The sequence below is a fragment of the Myxine glutinosa genome, chromosome 12 (genome assembly GCF_964187855.1).
Source record: "Myxine glutinosa chromosome 12, kmMyxGlut1.1, whole genome shotgun sequence".
Classification (NCBI taxonomy): Eukaryota; Metazoa; Chordata; class Myxini; order Myxiniformes; family Myxinidae; genus Myxine; species Myxine glutinosa.
The window spans coordinates 7,864,390-7,884,417 of NC_136272.1; the positions used below are offsets into that span (position 1 = coordinate 7,864,390).

The 20,028-nt window shown below is 42.5% G+C and overlaps 1 protein-coding gene and 1 long non-coding RNA gene across 3 annotated transcripts in view; one reads left to right on the top strand and one right to left on the bottom strand.

Moving 5' to 3' along the window:
- Positions 1 to 20,028, top strand: part of LOC137438259 (ankyrin repeat and MYND domain-containing protein 2) — an 821,307-nt gene that overhangs the window by 436,015 nt on the left and 365,264 nt on the right. The gene's annotated exons all lie outside the window — the stretch shown is intronic.
- On the bottom strand, positions 13,818 to 18,826 carry LOC144888413 (uncharacterized). The gene is made up of 3 exons (XR_013620989.1): positions 18,725 to 18,826; positions 18,507 to 18,562; positions 13,818 to 14,180 (listed from the first exon to the last, which is right to left on the bottom strand). It is a non-coding gene; the product is annotated as an uncharacterized LOC144888413 (long non-coding RNA).

Sequence of the window (20,028 nt, forward strand, 5' to 3'; positions counted from 1 at the left end):
CCCTTTTCTCCTCATCTTATCTTCCGCTCCCTCTTTTTGATATATTTTGTTTGTCTGGTTGATTTGTTTGTGAAGTAAATGTTAGCTCTTTCACGAGCCTCGATTCAGTAGACAAAAAAAAAAAATCGCATGTATTTGACCAAGCCTGAACCTAGACAACAAGGTGCCAGGCATATTACTTTAGATGTATTACTTTTTGGGACACTTTTACCAGTATATATGTGGGAAATAAAGTCAGTTTTAAAATATCACTCAAGTAGTCAAGTTCTCTTTTTCACTGCAACCCAACTTATTTTACTAATGATCAGAATCATCAACACATCCAAGAAGATATTAGAAGCAGTACGAGAGGTAAGTTTTGTCACTTAAATTGCTCCCCATCGATATCATGGTGCCACCTATTATCTCATTGATTAAGCTTTAAAACTTGAAAGATTTAAGAGAAGTCTCTCCTTTATAAATTATAACTATACTCAGATTCAGTGTGTTTATGATGATGCAAAGTGGTACATGTACATCTACATCCCTTCGACATCATGTCGTTGTTCTACACATCAATCATGTACATCTACATCGACTGTGCCTTGCTGCCACCTTCTCGTCGGACCCTTGACATGAAGATTCGACGAGCGCAGTATGTAACAGCATTGTGGAGTTGGAAGTAGAAAGTATTGATGTGTGTGTGTGTGTGTGTATGTGTGTAGCGGGGGGAGGGGGCGGGGTAGGGGGAAGTGTGTGGGTGGATATGTGTGCGTGTGTGTGGGTGGATATGTGTGTGTGTGTGTGTGTATCGGGATTTTATCCAAGGGGGTTGTGTCAAAGCATGTCCAATGAAAGTGGGGTTGTATCAAAAGCGGGCTGGTATGAAAGTGGGAAGGCGGAGTAAACCGGTCATCACTGCCAGCAGTTGTAAAGTGGCAGTTCTAGTTTTAATTATTTTTGAAAATATATATTTTTGTATTCAAAATCGAGGCTCGTGAAAGAGCGAAAATCTCCGGATCTTTTTGGCCTTTTGGGTCCTTGGAGTCTGTCGAGTCTTTGCAGTCTTCTGGGTCCTTGGGGTCCTTGGGGTCTTCTGTGTCCCTGGGTGTCTTTTAGGTCCTCCTGCTCTTTTCGCACCTCTGGAGGGTGGCTGCTCACCATCATCTCAGGTCATCTCAGGTGAGTTAGCTAGACAAACACCAGGGACAAAACACCACAATGAGTTCAGGTTAAAAACAGTAAAAATTACATAAAAACACAACCAAGATGAAAAGATAGTGCCTTCAGAAAGTATTCACCCCTTGACTTTTTCACTTTTTGTTGCATTACAGCCTGAATTTAAAATGGATGGAAAAAGGGGGATAGGTTCCCGACTGTTCGTGATTCATCGGGGAAAATAAAAAATCTCGAATATGCCCACAAAAGCTGGGAATGTCGAAGCAAACTGCGAATGGAATTGAAAACTTGTTTCGTGAAAAAACGCAAATGTCGATTGGCATGGTGGGGGATGGTTCATGCGCACAAACAACCGTTTTATGCGTGACAAGTGGAAGATGCTTTTAGAACTGTTATGTGCATGTGGAAGAGTTCACCGGAATCTCAAGACAACTGTGTCCCATTTAACTCGCGTCTAAATGTGGGAATTTGCGAGATTGTTGACAAAGCTTATTCGATCTTGCGCAATCTCTCTGCCTACAAAGCAGTAAACAAAGGATATGTTTTTGATTCCATGAATATTATGAAGGTCTCTCTGTTCTCTGAAAATGTATAAAAGTGAATGCAAATTAAAATTCAGGGTCGTCATTGGTGTTCGGCTGTATGGAGCTGAAACCAATGCGAACCATGGTGCCATGTACAGTCACGTGAAAAAGTAAGTACACCCTATGTAAAGTTTTGACTTTTTCAACATATTTCAACATACAGCTATTTGATCTTAATTTCAACAATATTGACAGATAAAGGTGATATAATATAACAAATATCATGAAACATTAACATTTTGTAGTCCATTGAAGAATTTAAATAAACATAAATGCAAATTTTGCATGTGGAAAAAGTAAGTACACCCTTGGCTCTAATAGGTGGTATTGCCCCCTTTGGCAGAAACAACCTCAAGTAGGCGTTTCTTATAACTGTCTACCAGTCTCTGACATCGACTGGGAGAAATTTTTGCCTACTCCTCCATGCAGAATTCTTTCAGCTGTGCAATGTTTGAGGGGTTTCTTGCATGCACAGCTCGTTTCAAATCCCCCCACAACATCTCGATGGGATTTAGATCCGGGCTTTGACTAGGCCATTCCAGAACCCTCCATTTCTTTCTCTTCAGCCATTCCTTGGTGGATTTACTGGTATGTTTAAGGTCATTGTCATGTTGTAAGGTCCACCTTCGGTTGAGCTTCAACCTTCCGACAGATGGCCTCACATTATCCTCAAGCACCCTCTGGTACAATGAAGAATTCATAGTGGATTCTATGATGGTGAGCTGCCCAGGCCCTGATGCAGCAAAGCTGCCCCAAACCATAATATTTCCACCACCATGCTTTACAGTTGGTATCAGGTTCTTGTGGTTAAATGCTGTCTTTGGTTTTCACCAAACATGTCTTCTGGTACTGTGGCCAAATAGCTCTACCTTTGACTCATCTGTCCAGAGCACATTGTTCCAGAAGTGCTGGTCTTTGCCGAGGTGTTCATTGGCAAACTTTATTCTTGGCCTGATGTTCTTTCTGGACAGCAAAGGTGTCCTGGGATACCTCCCATGTCGATCAAATTTGTGCAGCCTCAATCTAATGGTAGTCTCATGCACTATGACATCAACAGTGGCAAGAGCTACCTGTAGGTACCGTGATGACATTCTGGGGTTCTTCGAGACTCTTTCAGCATCTTGCGGTCTGCTCTCGGGCTGAACTTGCTGGGGCGTCCTGGCCTGAACAAGTTGGCAGTTGTTTGGAATCTTCTCCACTTGTAGATGATCTTCCGGACAGTCGAATGAGTAATTTCAAATTGTTTGGAGATCTTTTTAAATCCCTTCCCAGACTCGTAGGCATCTATAACCTTCTTTCTGAAGGCCTCAGAGAGCTCTTTTGATCTAGGCATGGTGACGCCGCACACTTCAACAACAAAGAGCAAACCAAACGAAATGTCTGAGGTTTAAATAAGACAGGTTCCTCCAAGATCCTCTCTAACGATGTTCTAATCATTTGCACCTGAGCTGGTGCACCTGATTCTAATTTTAGGTATTTGAAGTAGTGATAAATGTAGGGGTGTACTTACTTTTTCCACATGCGAAATTTCCATTTATGTTTATTTAAATTATACAATGGACTACAAAATGTAAATGTTTCATGATATTTGTTATATTATATCACCTTTATCTATCAATATTGTTGAAATGAAGATCAAATAGCTGTATGTTGAAATATGTTGAAAAAGTCAAAACTTTACATGGGGTGTACTTACTTTTTCACGTGACGGTATATGGTCTTGTATCTGAATAAATGTCTTGTATATCTTGATCCGACTCAAGAAGGGGCTCATTCCGACCCGGGGGGAAATGGGGCAAAAGGGTAGAGCCTTGACATGCACAGCTGGTGGGAAATGGTTTAAGAGTGGTGGACATGATTTTACGCATGGCATGTGGAAGTTGCTTTCAGAAGTGATGTGCGCGCAGCTGGTGGGAAATGTTTTTTCATCAGAGAAAATATCAACGTTTTTACGAACACTAATGCACATGATTATAGTTTTCATTAAATTCTTACAAATAAAATTCCAAAAGTTTGGCTTACTCTTTTGCTGCGAGTGTCATGTTACTTTATCGAAAACGAACAGTTTGTGCTTCGATCTTGCTCGATTCCCAAAGCCCGTCATGACCCCGGCAATAGTTGAACGTTTTAACTGTAATGGCTTGAAGGATGATATGGTGTTCTGTATTATCTTACGAATATAAATGTTGAGTTTAAATTGCATCATTTCAAATGTACTGGTATCACAGCCTAGTGTTAGAATTTCATTTTATTTTAGATTCAAAACAAAAGTTCATTTTCACTTACGTTTTATGAACCAGTCTCGCTGATCGGCGCAAGACTTACACCCCATATATTACACATTAATCTTGTGCGGACTAAAGGAATCAGGAGACTTCAAACTAAACAATAGATGGCTAATTAAATAATCACTCACGGTTCCCGATCAAAAATAAATAAAATAATTATGTAACAAACCAAGCAACCCAACTCCCCATGTCATATCGCATCTATAAGCTCCTCACCCCCCCCCCCCCCCTCCCACTCCTCCCCATGCGGAGAATTTGCAATCATCTCTGTGAACCAGGCTTTTCCTGAAACAGAAAATACTAATAATATTAACTTGGGATCCCTAACCCGTAGGTGAAAAGGGATAATCAACTTAGTACCAAGTCAGTCCGTGGGTGGGCGGGAAAAAATTTCTGCATCCGCCAAAAACCGCGAATATGCAGGACACAGGGCCGCAAATGTAGAAGCAGGTCGTATTTTATCAACCGCGAATGTCGGGGTCCAACGGTATGTAATTTACATTCATATTGAGTATCCCGAGTTAATACCCTCGTATAAGCACTTTTGGCAGCGATTACAGCTTTGAGTCTTCTTGGGTATGTCTGTAACAGCTTTTCACATCTGGATTTGGGGACTTGCTCCCATTCTTCCTTGCAGATTTGCTCAAGGTCTTTCAAGTTGGATGAGAGCATCGGTGAACAGCAATCTTCAGGTCTTTCCACAGATTCTCAATGGGATTCAAGTCTAGGATTTGGCTGGGCCACTCAAGGACTTTTACGTTCTTGTTCTATGCCTCCTCACAATTCTATCTCAGAGTTCTACGGACAGTTCCTCGAACTTCATGGTGGAGTTCCTGCTCTGACATGCACTGCCAACTCTGGGACCTTGTATAGAAGGTGTGTTTCTTTCGAAATCATGTCTAACCAATTAAATTGGCCACAGCTGGACTCCAATCAAGTTATGGATACTTATTTACTCAAGACATTTCAGCTTTTCATTTTTAATTAATATGTAAAAATTTCGAAAAAGAAATTCCACTTTGACATTATGGGGTATTATGTGCACATAAATGAGAAAAAAATCTCAGCTTCAGGCTATAATGCAACGAAATGTGAAAAAAAGTCAAGGGGTGTGAATACTTTGTGAAGGCGCTGTTGATGGCACAACGGATCCGATTTGAAAACTTAGCTTTGATAAACTGGAAAGAGGATCAAAGTCTAGCGCACTCAGACCCAGAACTGGAAGTTTATGTTTATTTTGTCCATTACTTTCCCTGCTGCCCTATTGTCAGTTCATGCTCTCTATCATTTGCTCTTACATGCTCTTCCATTATACATCATTTGCTCTTCCATCTTGCAGAGAAACAATACGAACAGAAGATATTAAAAGAGTGCAAAAGGGCGGCTGCTTACCTTACAAGTTTGTAAAGAGGGATTTTTTGTTTAAACCACGCGTGCTTTGAAATCTTCTGCAAAACAATGTGTTGGAATCAAATATAAACACGATCAGGAAACACCTTCACAAGTGAACAACAGTATTGTGCTCCACAGCAACAGGAGGTCAGCAACCCCAGCATGTGTGAACATACTTGTTCATGCAAATCAAATCGTCGAAAACGGTATCAAACCCTCACGTTCATAGTGAGTCTTTCTTTTGGATTCACCCGAAGCATCCCGGTCAAAAGGGAAGTCAATTGTTTGTCTGCACATGGTGGTGGTTTGTACACGAAGCTATTGCTGACATCTCCCTGTGAAGTAGCAAAAAAAATTGTGTTCGTGACAGAATCCAAAAGCATCATCGCACTCAAATACTGTACTCGCATTTACATAATAAGCATAAGCATCTTCCAAACAATCAATCTCTTATGCAATAACCAAGACTTAACTCTGAACGAATAAAATACATTTTGATTCATGAAATAAAATATGTTTTAAAAATACAGAAGTTTTCTTTGTTAACCAAAAAACAAACCCTCTTCACTCAACAATGAATATGAAGTCTATTGGTTTATTAAATATATTTGTGAAAACTCAAATATTTGGCAGTCAAAATGAAACGTAATGAACAGTAATTACAAAAGAGAGAACACGTGAATGATGAAACAATCGCTTGTTTCATTCCACAGTGGAGAAGGAAATAGATCACGTGTCCAAACCAGAATACACAGCAGAACATCTACTCATCAAACGAACAGATCTTAACATCAAAAGCATCGCCCTGAGCAATGTGTGCAAAATGGCATATGCTGAACAAGTCAAACAACACCATCCCACACCAAACCATCAGAAATACTAAAACAAAATATATCCCTCAGCACTCTCTTCACTCACCGCACCTTCACACCACACAGGCAGACCCCCTCCCTCACTTACCACACCCTGAGCACACCCTAACACTCTCGGCACTGTCAATCTCCTGTGCAGTTTCTCTTCACAAACTTAAACCACTGTTATCTACAAATTAAAATCAAGTCAGTCTTTTGGGACTGCTACAGGTAACATGTAACTCAGTGCTACCTGCCGCATGGTCAGGTTGTCGGCGACGAAACCGACACCCCTCACTGGCTTTGTTCGTGCGGAGGGTAACTGTGACGCCCTCCCAGGACCAAAAACAACACCTGACAAAGGACGGATGAGCACTTTTAAGGAGCCAATGGCCATCCAGTAAGGTGATGGTGCATCCTAAAAAAACCCATCCGGTTTCGACCGGTTCGAGTCATACCAAAGTTTGTGTGTTTGTTTGTCCAGATATCTGTCCTCCTTTATAAGGTTAGGTTTTAAAGGCCAATCTTTAAGCACGAATGTGTGTTCGCTGGTGTTGGCTTAGCAGTTGGGGTGCAGGCTTGGGATCCGAGGATCCTGAGTTTGAATCCTGGTCGATCGCTGAATTAACGCCAGGGGGATTGACTCAGCCTGTCATCCTTCCGAGGTCGGCAAATTGAGTCCCAGCTTGCTGAGATGAATGATCCTGGTGTGTACCCCGATTTAGAATAAGTACACCGTATCCCTTTGCATTGTAAGAGGCGATGTCCGGGTAAGATCGTATATGTCGCCATACGAGGGGTGGAGCTATGCTAATTAGGTAGGGCTGAAGAATAATCCCCAGTGTGTAATTGTCCCTGTGATTTTTTCCCTTTGTTCTTATAAAATTCACTCGGTCAGCCATGCATTCGGCACATTGCCACACTGCTACAGCCAGGTAGCCCCGCCTCCAAACTTTCTCGATGGGCAGTCAAGAATGGTCGTGAGGTCAGGTCCCGAATGAGGATTGGTTGAGGAAGGATGGGGTGATTGAATTGCGCTTGGTGATTGGAGCGAGGGAACGATTGGTCAGAGGGAACGATCGAGAAAGGAGGAAGAAAAGTGAAGGGATCGCCATTGTTCTCTCTCTCTCGTCCGGAGTTTCGTGGTGGGTGGATGCTGCTGTCTCTGGTTCTTGGGGCTGGCTCGTGTGCGCTTTTTGTGAAGAGAACATTTTCGGAGCTTTGGGGAGCCTTTGCCACATTGGAGGAGGGGAGGTTGTTCGACTTGGTGCTCTTCGGGGGAGCTGGGGAACGTGTTGTGCTGGCTGGCCCAGGATTAAGCGCTGAGACGTTTGGCTGCCTGTTGCACAGCTCTGTGTGCTCACGTGATTGACCGGCGCCATTGTTCGAGCACTTTGAAGTGCGATCTTCTCATCGACTGACTCCACCAAAGTGCTTGTCGAGGCTAGAGCTGAGTGTCGGCCAAAAGGGGGGATTTTATTTTATTTTATTTAATCATTCCCCTGTCTGTTTTCATGTCTGAGTGGAGACGTCTCACATTAGGAAATATTCAATTTACCTCAATGTTCATTTTTATTCTTTGCTTTATTTCATTAAATTCATCTGTGTTGCATTTTCAATTGTTTGTCGTGTTCTGTGTTCATGGTTTCGGATTAAACCCGTCACATCCGTCCGTTCAGGTCGGGAACTCGTTATCTCTCCCGCACGTGCCAAAGAGATAGCACCGCCATATTTTTGGGTATGCGCCTCGTCGTTAAGGCTCGTTTGGTCATACGTCGCCTTGAGGTCTTCACTACAGGATCGACACTACGATATTCACATTCTGTTACCTCCTGCCAAGTTATTTCAAGCTATCCACAGCACTTCCTCCATTCTTTCAACCGATAAGTTACCGAACACTTTCAACAAAAAATGTTTTCAAAACAACAATTAGAGCAGTTATGTTCAAAAGGCAACTTTGCATGTTATAATGATGGTCACATGTCTATGTGATAATGATCTTCACACCATCATAAACAATACTCACTTGAAAAAGATCACGTCCATCAAATTTCCATCCAACAAATAATTGTGTGGACAGAATGCCGAGTGCCCACACGTCGGCTGGGGGACCTTCATATGTCTCCATGTTGAAGAACTCTGGTGCCAAGTAACCAAGTGTGCCACGGTCGGGATCAAGCTTTTCACCTGGCGTGCAAATTCTCGCCATGCCAAAGTCAATGACCTTTACGATCCACAGATCGTCACAAAGCACGTTGTCAAGCTGAAGAATAAACAGAAATCAATATATATATTAAAAAGGTGAAACCTTTGATGATAAAACATGTTAAAATAAAAATTCAAAGTTTAATGAGAAGGGCACGCAGGAAAATAAAATTCCAGGAAGAGAGAAAAAAAAAAAACATCCTCTATAAATATCAGGAGTTTATCTATAATAATAATAATAATTAAAAAAAGCAGTGTGGTGTGTCTGTGTGTGTCTCCTCCATAACTCCAAAACCATGAAACCTAACGGACCCATTCTCTGCATGCGCATTTCTTGAACACCAAGGGTGTGCACGAATGAAAACTGGGTGTTTGCGTGTGTTAAAACACCCTTTTTGAAGACGATTACTGGCCTTGTGTTATTTAAACAAAAACAGGCGTTTATCCTTGGTCAGTCCCCTATCCCTCACAGGGGTCTTGTGCTTTTTCAGCCTGCTCAAAAACGCCTTTCTTTGGAACAGGCCACAACAGTTTCTGCACAATTAAGTGCTCAAAATTTATGTTTTCACTCTCCTCACTCACATCATCGAATGTCTGGTCTTCATATCTACAAATCGTTGTTTACATCACTATTGCAGCTGCTATTGTTTTCAAATTAGGAGCTTCAAATGATTTGATGCATTATATGATGCGATTTTCCACAATGGCCTCTCACGGACGAATTAAAGTACATTGTCAAAGTTCTGGTATTTAAAAAACAGAGCGGGAAATCGACATAGTATTACATATTACATAAAGGCTCATTTGTTCACCACTGTTACGTCTGGCTGTGTGGCCTATATAGACACTCGTGAAATAACGCCATAAAAGCAAGTACGATGTTTGGAAACTATGGCAATACAGTCGTAAGTGGTGTAATTGTTTTTTTATCACAGCGGATGTCGTTTTTTAAATTAAAATTACAAATGCCTTTTTTATTAAAGATGCAACACCGCCTGCTCCCTCCTCTTGAGTGTATTTTATTTATTTCCTTCCTTTAAAAAGTACATCAATTGATGAACAAAGGCCTGCTTTCCCACCTGCATGCATTGGGAGCTGCGGGCGGTGCCACGTCTGCTAAAAATGTGCTATTTTATTTGCCCTTTTTGTGCAATTTGCTGTCATTCTGTCAATAGTTATATTAATATAACTGATAACTATCGTTATATTAATATAACTTATAACGATAACTACTTATAACTTATAATTATAACTATATTAATGTAACTATCGGGACTCCCGCTTCCGCTTTTGCCGGCGAGGTCGTGTGTTTTTCCAAGCTCTCCACGCTACCAAAGCTAAGAATTTTTGCCATTTGTATTTCTGTCAAAACTGTATTTTTATTTGATGGTGTGAGTGCCTACTGTGTGTTTCTTGTTAGATATCGGTTGAAATCGTGCATACCTGTGTATAATCGTCGGTTGGTTCCTGCTGCATTTTTCAGGCCTGGTTTTCCAGGCCTCGAGGCTTTGTTGTCTCCTCTCGGCGGTCGTTGTGGTCCATTTACTTTCGTTCTCTCACTGTTTTTTCCAGTCTTTTTTCACCCCATACATCTTACCCTTTGCCCGAACATCTTACCCTTTGTTTAAAGGCTTAAATTAAATTTAAAAAAATTGTAATTTCCTTCTTCAGTGTTCGTTCGTTCTTTGACCACGTGTTTCGCCCCACCCGTTTTTTTCTCTCCTTCCTTCATAACTCGATCCTCTCCAGCCGACACCTTTCCCATTCCAGTTCTCACCATACTTCTTCAACTTTATCCTTCTTCCTCTGATCCACTTTCACCTAACCTTCAAAAAAACATATTGACGAAGAATTTAAAAAGTAGACCTCTCCTCCTGTACAAACACATTTGCTTATACACCTGCCTGTTGCTTCGCTCTCTGCTCTTCTGGCTGTCAATCTTCTATTATTCTGCTCCTGCTTCTGAACCTGTGCTGGATTTCCTTAATCCCCCTTAGCAATCCTTCATGCCCTTATTTAGGGAATTTCCCCAGAAAGTTTTCACTGTTTAGTTTTAAAATGTTTAAACTTTCCCGTGAAGTGTTATATTCTGTTGTATTTTATAACACATTTTTCTTCTTCTTCTTTAAAAGGTTGTTTTCGATTTGCTCACCAAATCTCTTCATTTCAAATAAAAATCCAATCTATTGCAGTTCTTCCTTCTAACATTCACAAAACTCACCTGCATTCCACCCCTCATCCAACGTTTTCAAACGGATCTCTGATTTGAAAATCACAAGAAACTCATTTTGCAATAAATGTTCGTTTTCCATAATTCGTCCAACACTTTCTAAAATCCAAACTCATCCTTCCCCTCCTAAACTCCCTCCTCACCCATCCCTTTCAAATCTCCCCCCTTGCCCCTCCCCTCCTAAACTACCCCCTCTCTCCTCCCCTCCTAAACTCCTCCCTCACCCCCTCCCCTCCCAAAGCCCCCTCACTCCTCCCCTACTACATTTCCCCCTAACCCCTCCATTTCAAAACTCACCCTTCCCCCCTCCCCTTCAAATCTCCCCACCCTCCTTTTTTCTCCAATTCTCCCCTCTCACCCCTCCTCCTCAAAGCGTCCTCTCCGCTTCCTCGCCCTTCCAACTCATACCTCCATCTCCTCCAACCTTCTTCCTCGCTCTGCCTTCCACCCTTCCTCCTGTCCATGGCACACTGAAACTTGTGGTGAGGCAGTTGCCCAGAAACAACTTGCCTTCTCCTCATGGAAGGCAAATCCAACGGAAGGCAATCTCCGTTCCTTCCACAAAGCTCAGAACAAGTGTGTGTCTACCCTCAGGAGAGTCAAGAAGCAATATCTCTCCACTCTCAAGACTGAACTCTCAAACCTGTCTCCCTCCTCCAAATCCTGGTGGTGTCTGGTCAAACCCATCGCTCTCTGTACCCACTTACCCAGTCGTACCCAGCTGCTCCTGGACTATGTGTCCTTCTCTCCTAACAAGGTGGAGAGTTTCTGTCAATCCTTGACTCTGATTCTGCAACTGGACCAGACGGCATCAGCCCACGGGTCGTAAAATCCTGCTCTGCCGCTTTTTCACACCCTCTCTCTGTTCTTTTCACCCTCTCTTTTGCTCAAGGTCATCTGCCAGCATCTTGGAAATCAGCAAACATTTCCGCTTTACACAAAAAGGTGCAAAAACAAATCCTTGCAACTACAGACCAATCAGCCTGCTCCCAATGATCAGCAAAGTCATGGAATCCATCATTGCTTCGGATATCAAATCCTTCCTCTTCTCCAATGGCTTGATCTCTGATCATCAAATTGGATTCAGACCAGGTCACTCCACTCTGGACATGCTGCTTCTGCTGTCTCAACAATGGATGGAGGTCCTCAATGTCAAACAGGAAATTAGAGCTGTCTCCCTTGACATATCATGTGCCTTCGATACGGTCTGGCACCCCGCTCTGCTCACAAAACTCTCCTCCTCTGGTATCCATGGAAATCTCCACGCATGGCTTGCGGACTTCCTCTCTGGTTGTAGTCAACGTGTGGCCCTGAATGGATTTCTCTCATTTCCCCTCCCTGTTCAGGCTGGAGTTCCCCAAGGCAGTGTTCTGGGACCTGTGCTTTTTCTGGTCTTCATCAACTTCACTCTCTGCCGACCTGGACAAAATCACTGACTGGGCAAACAAGTGGAACATATCTTTCAATCCTGACAAATCTCACACTCTTAAGATGTCTCTCCGAAAAGACCGACTGGACAACCCTCCCATCCACTTTCTGAATAATCCTCTCCAAGAAGTTCTGTCACTCAAGCTTTTGGGTCTCACTATCTGCCATGATCTTTCCTGGGAAAACCACATTTCAAATCTGGCCTCCAAAGCCAGTCGCCGACTGGGCATCCTCCGTCGTGCGAAGTCCTCCCTTGGCACACCTGAGCTCCTCGCCACATACAAGGCTTTCATCCGCAGCTCACTGGAATACTGCTCTCCCCTCTGGGCTGGTGCTCCTGCCTCACACCTAGCTAGTCTTCACACTGTTGAAACCAAAGCGTTCGGAATCATTGGAATCTCCCGCAATGAAGCTAACTCCAAGGGCCTCTCACTCACTCACTCACCGCAGGCAGGTTGGTGGTCTTTCCGTCTTCTACCGACTCCTCTCTGGCCTTGCCCCCCCAGCTCTCTCTGGGCTCTGTCCCGCAAATATTCCTACAGGTCGCACAAGATCTGCCTGCATCCCTCTTATGGTTAGACTGCCAAAATCAAGACTCTCTGCTCACCTTCACTCCTTCATTCCTCTTTTCTCCCACCTCTGGAACAAAATCTCTCACTCTCTTCAATCCCACTCCACCCTCCAGGTCTTTAAAACAGCTGTTCACCACCATCGCTTATCTTCCCCCATCCAAAATCTTGATCTTTTATACCCCCGCTAATGTCACCCCAATTCCACTTTTTTGAAATCCCAACTTCTGTCCTCGAAGTCCTTGGTGTCCTTGTGTTTTATACTTCTCCGCCCCCCCCCCCTTCCCACGCCTCTCCCCCCCCCCCCCCCCAAGCCTTCTCCCTCCCACACATCTCCCTGCTCTCAAATGTTGTGTTTGTGTGCTTCCCCTTCTCTCCCCATCTTATCTTCCGCTCCCTCTTTTTATATATTTTGTTTGTCTGGTTGATTTGTTTGTGAAGTAAATGTTAGCTCTTTCACGAACCTCGATTCAGTTTCCAAAAAAAAAAAATCGCATGTATTTGACCAAGCCTGAACCTAGACAACAAGGTGCCAGGCATATTACTTTAGATGTATTACTTTTTGGGACACTTTTACCAGTATATATGTGGGAAATAAAGTCAGTTTTAAAATATCACTCAAGTAGTCAAGTTCTCTTTTTCACTGCAACCCAACTTATTTTACTAATGATCAGAATCATCAACACATCCAAGAAGATATTAGAAGCAGTACGAGAGGTAAGTTTTGTCACTTAAATTGCTCCCCATCGATATCATGGTGCCACCTATTATCTCATTGATTAAGCTTTAAAACTTGAAAGATTTAAGAGAAGTCTCTCCTTTGTAACTATACTCAGATTCAGTGTGTTTATGATGATGCAAAGCGAGCGGTACATGTACATCTACATCCCTTCCACATCATGTCGTTGTTCTACACATCAATCATGTACATCTACATCGACTGTGCCTTGCTGCCACCTTCTCGTCGGACCCTTGACATGAAGATTCGACGAGCGCAGTATGTAACAGCATTGTGGAGTTGGAAGTAGAAAGTATTGATGTGTGTGTGTGTGTGTGTGTGTGTGTGTGTGTGTGTGTGTGTGTGTGTGTGTGTGTGTGTGTGTATTGGGGTTTTATCCAAGGGGGTTGTGTCAAAGCATGTCCAATGAAAGTGGGGTTGTATCAAAAGCGGGCTGGTATGAAAGTGGGAAGGCGGAGTAAACCGGTCATCACTGCCAGCAGTTGTAAAGTGGCAGTTCTCGTTTTAATTATTTTTGAAAATATATATTTTTGTAATCAAAATCGAGGCTCGTGAAAGAGCGAAAATCTCCGGATCTTTTTGGCCTTTTGGGTCCTTGGAGTCTGTCGAGTCTTTGCAGTCTTCTGGGTCCTTGGGGTCTTCTGTGTCCCTGGGTGTCTTTTAGGTCCTCCTGCTCTTTTCGCACCTCTGGAGGGTGGCTGCTCACCATCATCTCAGGTCATCTCAGGTGAGTTAGCTAGACAAACACCAGGGACAAAACACCACAATGGGTTAAGGTTAAAAACAGTAAAAATTACATAAAAACACAACCAAGATGAAAAGATACAGTGCCTTCAGAAAGTATTCACCCCTTGACTTTTTCTCTTTTTGTTGCATTACAGCCTGAATTTAAAATGGATGGAAAAAGGGGGATAGGTTCCCGACTGTTCGTGATTCATCGGGGAAAATCAAAAATCTCGAATATGCCCACAAAAGCTGGGAATGTCGAAGCAAACTGCGAATGGAATTGAAAACTTGTTTCGTGAAAAAACGCAAATGTCGATTGGCATGGTGGGGGATGGTTCATGCGCACAAACAACTGTTTTATGCGTGACAAGTGGAAGATGCTTTTAGAACTGTTATGTGCATGTGGAAGAGTTCACCGGAATCTCAAGACAACTGTGTCCCATTTAACTCGCGTCTAAATGTGGGAATTTGCGAGATTGTTGACAAAGCTTATTCGATCTTGCGCAATCTCTCTGCCTACAAAGCAGCAAACAAAGGATATGTTTTTGATTCCATGAATATTATGAAGGTCTCTCTGTTCTCTGAAAATGTATAAAAGTGAATGCAAATTAAAATTCAGGGTCGTCATTGGTGTTCGGCTGTATGGAGCTGAAACCAATGCGAACCATGGTGCCATGTACAGTCACGTGAAAAAGTAAGTACACCCCATGTAAAGTTTTGACTTTTTCAACATATTTCAACATACAGCTATTTGATCTTAATTTCAACAATATTGACAGATAAAGGTGATATAATATAACAAATATCATGAAACATTAACATTTTGTAGTCCATTGTAGAATTTAAATAAACATAAATGCAAATTATGCATGTGGAAAAAGTAAGTACACCCTTGGCTCTAATAGGTGGTATTGCCCCCTTTGGCAGAAACAACCTCAAGTAGGCGTTTCTTATAACTGTCTACCAATCTCTGACATCGACTGGGAGAAATTTTTGCCTACTCCTCCATGCAGAATTCTTTCAGCTGTGCGATGTTTGAGGGGTTTCTTGCATGCACAGCTCGTTTCAAATCCCCCCACAACATCTCGATGGGATTTAGATCCGGGCTTTGACTAGGCCGTTCCAGAACCCTCCATTTCTTTCTCTTCAGCCATTCCTTGGTGGATTTACTGGTATGTTTAAGGTCATTGTCATGTTGTAAGGTCCACCTTCGGTTGAGCTTCAACCTTCCGACAGATGGCCTCACATTATCCTCAAGCACCCTCTGGTACAATGAAGAATTCATAGTGGATTCTATGATGGTGAGCTGCCCGGGCCCTGATGCAGCAAAGCTGCCCCAAACCATAATATTTCCACCACCATGCTTTACAGTTGGTATCAGGTTCTTGTGGTTAAATGCTGTCTTTGGTTTTCGCCAAACATGTCTTCTGGTACTGTGGCCAAATAGCTCTACCTTCGACTCATCTGTCCAGAGCACATTGTTCTAGAAGTGCTGGTCTTTGCCGAGGTGTTCATTGGCAAACTTTATTCTTGGCCTGATGTTCTTTCTGGACAGCAAAGGTGTCCTGGCATACCTCCCATGTAGATCAAATTTGTGCAGCCTCATTCTAATGGTAGTCTCGTGCACTTTGACATCATCAGTGGCAAGAGCTACCTGTAGGTACCGTGATGACATTCTGGGGTTCTTCGAGACTCTTTCAGCATCTTGCGGTCTGCTCTCGGGCTGAACTTGCTGGGGCGGCCTGGCCTGAACAAGTTGGCAGTTGTTTGGAATCTTCTCCACTTGTAGATGATCTTCCGGACAGTCGAATGAGTGATTTCAAATTGTTTGGAGATCTTTTTAAATCCCTTCCCAGACTCGTAGGCATCTATAACCTTCTTTCTGAAGGCCTCAGAGAGCTCTTTTGATCTAGGCATGGTGACGCCGCACACTTCAACAACAAAGAGCAAACCAAACAAAATGTCTGAGGTTTAAATAAGACAGGTTCCTCCAAGATCCTCTCTAACGATGTTCTAATCATTTGCACCTGAGCTGATGCACCTGATTCTAATTTTAGGTATTTGAAGTAGTGATAAATGTAGGGGTGTACTTACTTTTTCCACATGCGAAATTTCCATTTATGTTTATTTAAATTATACAATGGACTACAAAATGTAAATGTTTCATGATATTTGTTATATTATATCACCTTTATCTATCAATATTGTTGAAATGAAGATCAAATAGCTGTATGTTGAAATGTGTTGAAAAAGTCAAAACTTTACATGGGGTGTACTTACTTTTTCACGTGACGGTATATGGTCTTGTATCTGAATAAATGTCTTGTATATCTTGATCCGACTCAAGAAGGGGCTCATTCCGACCCGGGGGGAAATGGGGCAAAAGGGTAGAGCCTTGACATGCACAGCCGGTGGGAAATGGTTTAAGAGTGGTGGACATGATTTTACGCATGGCATGTGGAAGTTGCTTTCAGAAGTGATGTGCGCGCAGCTGGTGGGAAATGTTTTTTCATCAGAGAAAATATCAACGTTTTTACGAACACTAATGCACATGATTATAGTTTTCATTAAATTCTTACAAATAAAATTCCAAAAGTTTGGCTTACTCTTTTGCTGCGAGTGTCATGTTACTTTATCGAAAACGAACAGTTTGTGCTTCGATCTTGCTTGATTCCCAAAGCCCGTCATGACCCCGGCAATAGTTGAACGTTTTAGCTGTAATGGCTTGAAGGATGATACGGTGTTCTGTATTATCTTACGAATATAAATGTTGAGTTTAAATTGCATCATTTCAAATGTACTGGTATCACAGCCTAGTGTTAGAATTTCATTTTATTTTAGATTCAAAACAAAAGTTCATTTTCACTTACGTTTTATGAACCAGTCTCGCTGATCGGCGCAAGACTTACACCCCATATATTACACATTAATCTTGTGCGGACTAAAGGAATCAGGAGACTTCAAACGAAACAATAGATGGCTAATTAAATAATCACTCACGGTTCCCGATCAAAAATAAATAAAATAATTATGTAACAAACCAAGCAACCCAACTCCCCATGTCATATCGCATCTATAAGCATCCCCCCCCCCCCCCCCTCTCCCACTCCTCCCCATGCGGAGAATTTGCAATCATCTCTGTGAACCAGGCTTTTCCTGAAACAGAAAATACTAATAATATTAACTTGGGATCCCTAACCCGTAGGTGAAAAGGGATAATCAACTTAGTACCAAGTCAGTCCGTGGGTGGGCGGGAAAAAATTTCTGCATCCGCCAAAAACCGCGAATATGCAGGACACAGGGCCGCAAATGTAGAAGCAGGTCGTATTTTATCAACCGCGAATGTCGGGGTCCAACGGTATGTAATTTACATTCATATTGAGTATCCTGAGTTAATACCCTCGCATAAGCACTTTTGGCAGCGATTACAGCTTTGAGTCTTCTTGGGTATGTCTGTAACAGCTTTTCACATCTGGATTTGGGGACTTGCTCCCATTCTTCCTTGCAGATTTGCTCAAGGTCAATCAAGTTGGATGAGAGCATCGGTGAACAGCAATCTTCAGGTCTTTCCACAGATTCTCAATGGGATTCAAGTCTAGGATTTGGCTGGGCCACTCAAGGACTTTTACGTTCTTGTTCTATGCCTCCTCACAATTCTATCTCAGAGTTCTATGGACAGTTCCTCGAACTTCATGGTGGAGTTCCTGTTCCAACATGCACTGCCAACTCTGGGACCTTGTATAGAAGGTGTGTTTCTTTCGAAATCATGTCTAACCAATTAAATTGGCCACAGCTGGACTCCAATAAAGTTATGGATACATCTCAAGGAAGATCAACGGCAATTGCATGCACATGAGCTCAATTTGGAGTGTCATAGCAAAGGGGTTGAATACTTATTTACTCAAGACATTTCAGCTTTCATTTTTAATTAATATGTAAAAATTTCGAAAAAGAAATTCCACTTTGACATTATGGGGTATTATGTGCAGGTCAATGAGAAAAAAATCTCAGCTTCAGGCTATAATGCAACGAAATGTGAAAAAAAGTCAAGGGGTGTGAATACTTTGTGAAGGCGCTGTTGATGGCACAACGGATCCGATTTGAAAACTTAGCTTTGATAAACTGGAAAGAGGATCAAAGTCTAGCGCACTCAGACCCAGAACTGGAAGTTTATGTTTATTTTGTCCATTACTTTCCCTGCTGCCCTGTTGTCAGTTCATGCTCTCTATCATTTGCTCTTACATGCTCTTCCATTATACATCATTTGCTCTTCCATCTTGCAGAGAAACAATACGAACAGAAGATATTAAAAGAGTGCAAAAGGGCGGCTGCTTACCTTACAAGTTTGTAAAAAGGAATTTTTTGTTTAAACCACGCGTGCTCTGAAATCTTCTGCAAAACAATGTGTTGGAATCAAATATAAACACGATCAGGAAACACCTTCACAAGTGAACAACAGTATTGTGCTCCACAGCAACAGGTCAGCAACCCCAGCATGTGTGAACATACTTGTTCATGCAAATCAAATCGTCGAAAACGGTATCAAACCCTCACGTTCATAGTGAGTCTTTCTTTTGGATTGACCCGAAGCATCCCGGTCAAAAGGGAAGTCAATTGCTTGTCTGCACATGGTGGTGGTTTGTACACGAAGCTATTGCTGACATCTCCCTGTGAAGTAACAAAACAAATGTATTCGTGACAGAATCCAAAAGCATCATCGCACTCAAATACTGTACTCGCATTTACCAAATAAGCATAAGCATCTTCCAAACAATCAATCTCTTATGCAATAACCAAGACTTCACTCTGAACGAATAAAATACATTTTGATTCATGAAATAAAATATGCTTTAAAATACAGAAGTTTTCTTTGTTAACCAAAAAACAAACCCTCTTCACTCAACAATGAATATGAAGTCTATTGGTTTATCTATATATATAAAACACAGTTTGTGTGTGCGTGTGTGTGTGTGTGTGTGTGTGTGTGTGAGTGTGTGTAATGTTACCGATAGACTCCTAAACGGAGAGGCTCACGTACTTGATATTTGGCACAGACATGGCCATTGAGCCAGGGACGAACATGGCTGACCTAAAAATTTATTTCATAATATGTTTTTACCATATTTTTATCTCAGCGCGAAATATTATGACCGGAATCTGACCGGAAGCAGAGCAGCGCGCTGATTCGCTCAGAGCGATCACGTGATGTTCGTTGCCGCCATTAACTCAGTTACGCGTTCGCACATACTTTAGAGCGATTGCGTTTTTGCCGGGTACTTCTGCATGATTAGCATTTAGCATGATTTAGCATGTTTCACACAGATTTGTTTTCAGCGAGCAGAAGTACCCGGCATTGTACGAATAATATATCGATAGTGCCGTGTAGGGCGGAGTGATGCCGCTGTGGGAGGGACCGAGCAAGGTCGCTGTGGGCGGGACCGAGCGAGGTCGCTGTGGGCGGGCCCGGGCGAGATCGCTGTGGGCGGGGCCGAGCGAGGCAGCTATGGGCGGGGCCGAGAGAGGATGCTGTGGGCGGGGCCGAGCGAGGTCTGCGTTCGTGCGTTGCCGACTTGCCGTTGCCGTTGCCTGGTATAAAAAGATGGTGCTTGATGCTCTCTGCGTCAAGATACGGACTTGATGTCCGTATCTTTACAACAGACATTCCAATGATGATGATGATAAATGTAATACCACTCAAGGAAGGCCCACAACTCAAGAGAGTGGAAAAAAACAATAAAATGAACAAAAATACGGGGAAGGAGAAGCAACCACTCAGAAGAATGACAGAAAATCATTTCCCTTAAATGTACCGTGTTCACCAACTAGCACGACGAGATACAGGACACCAAAATAATTTC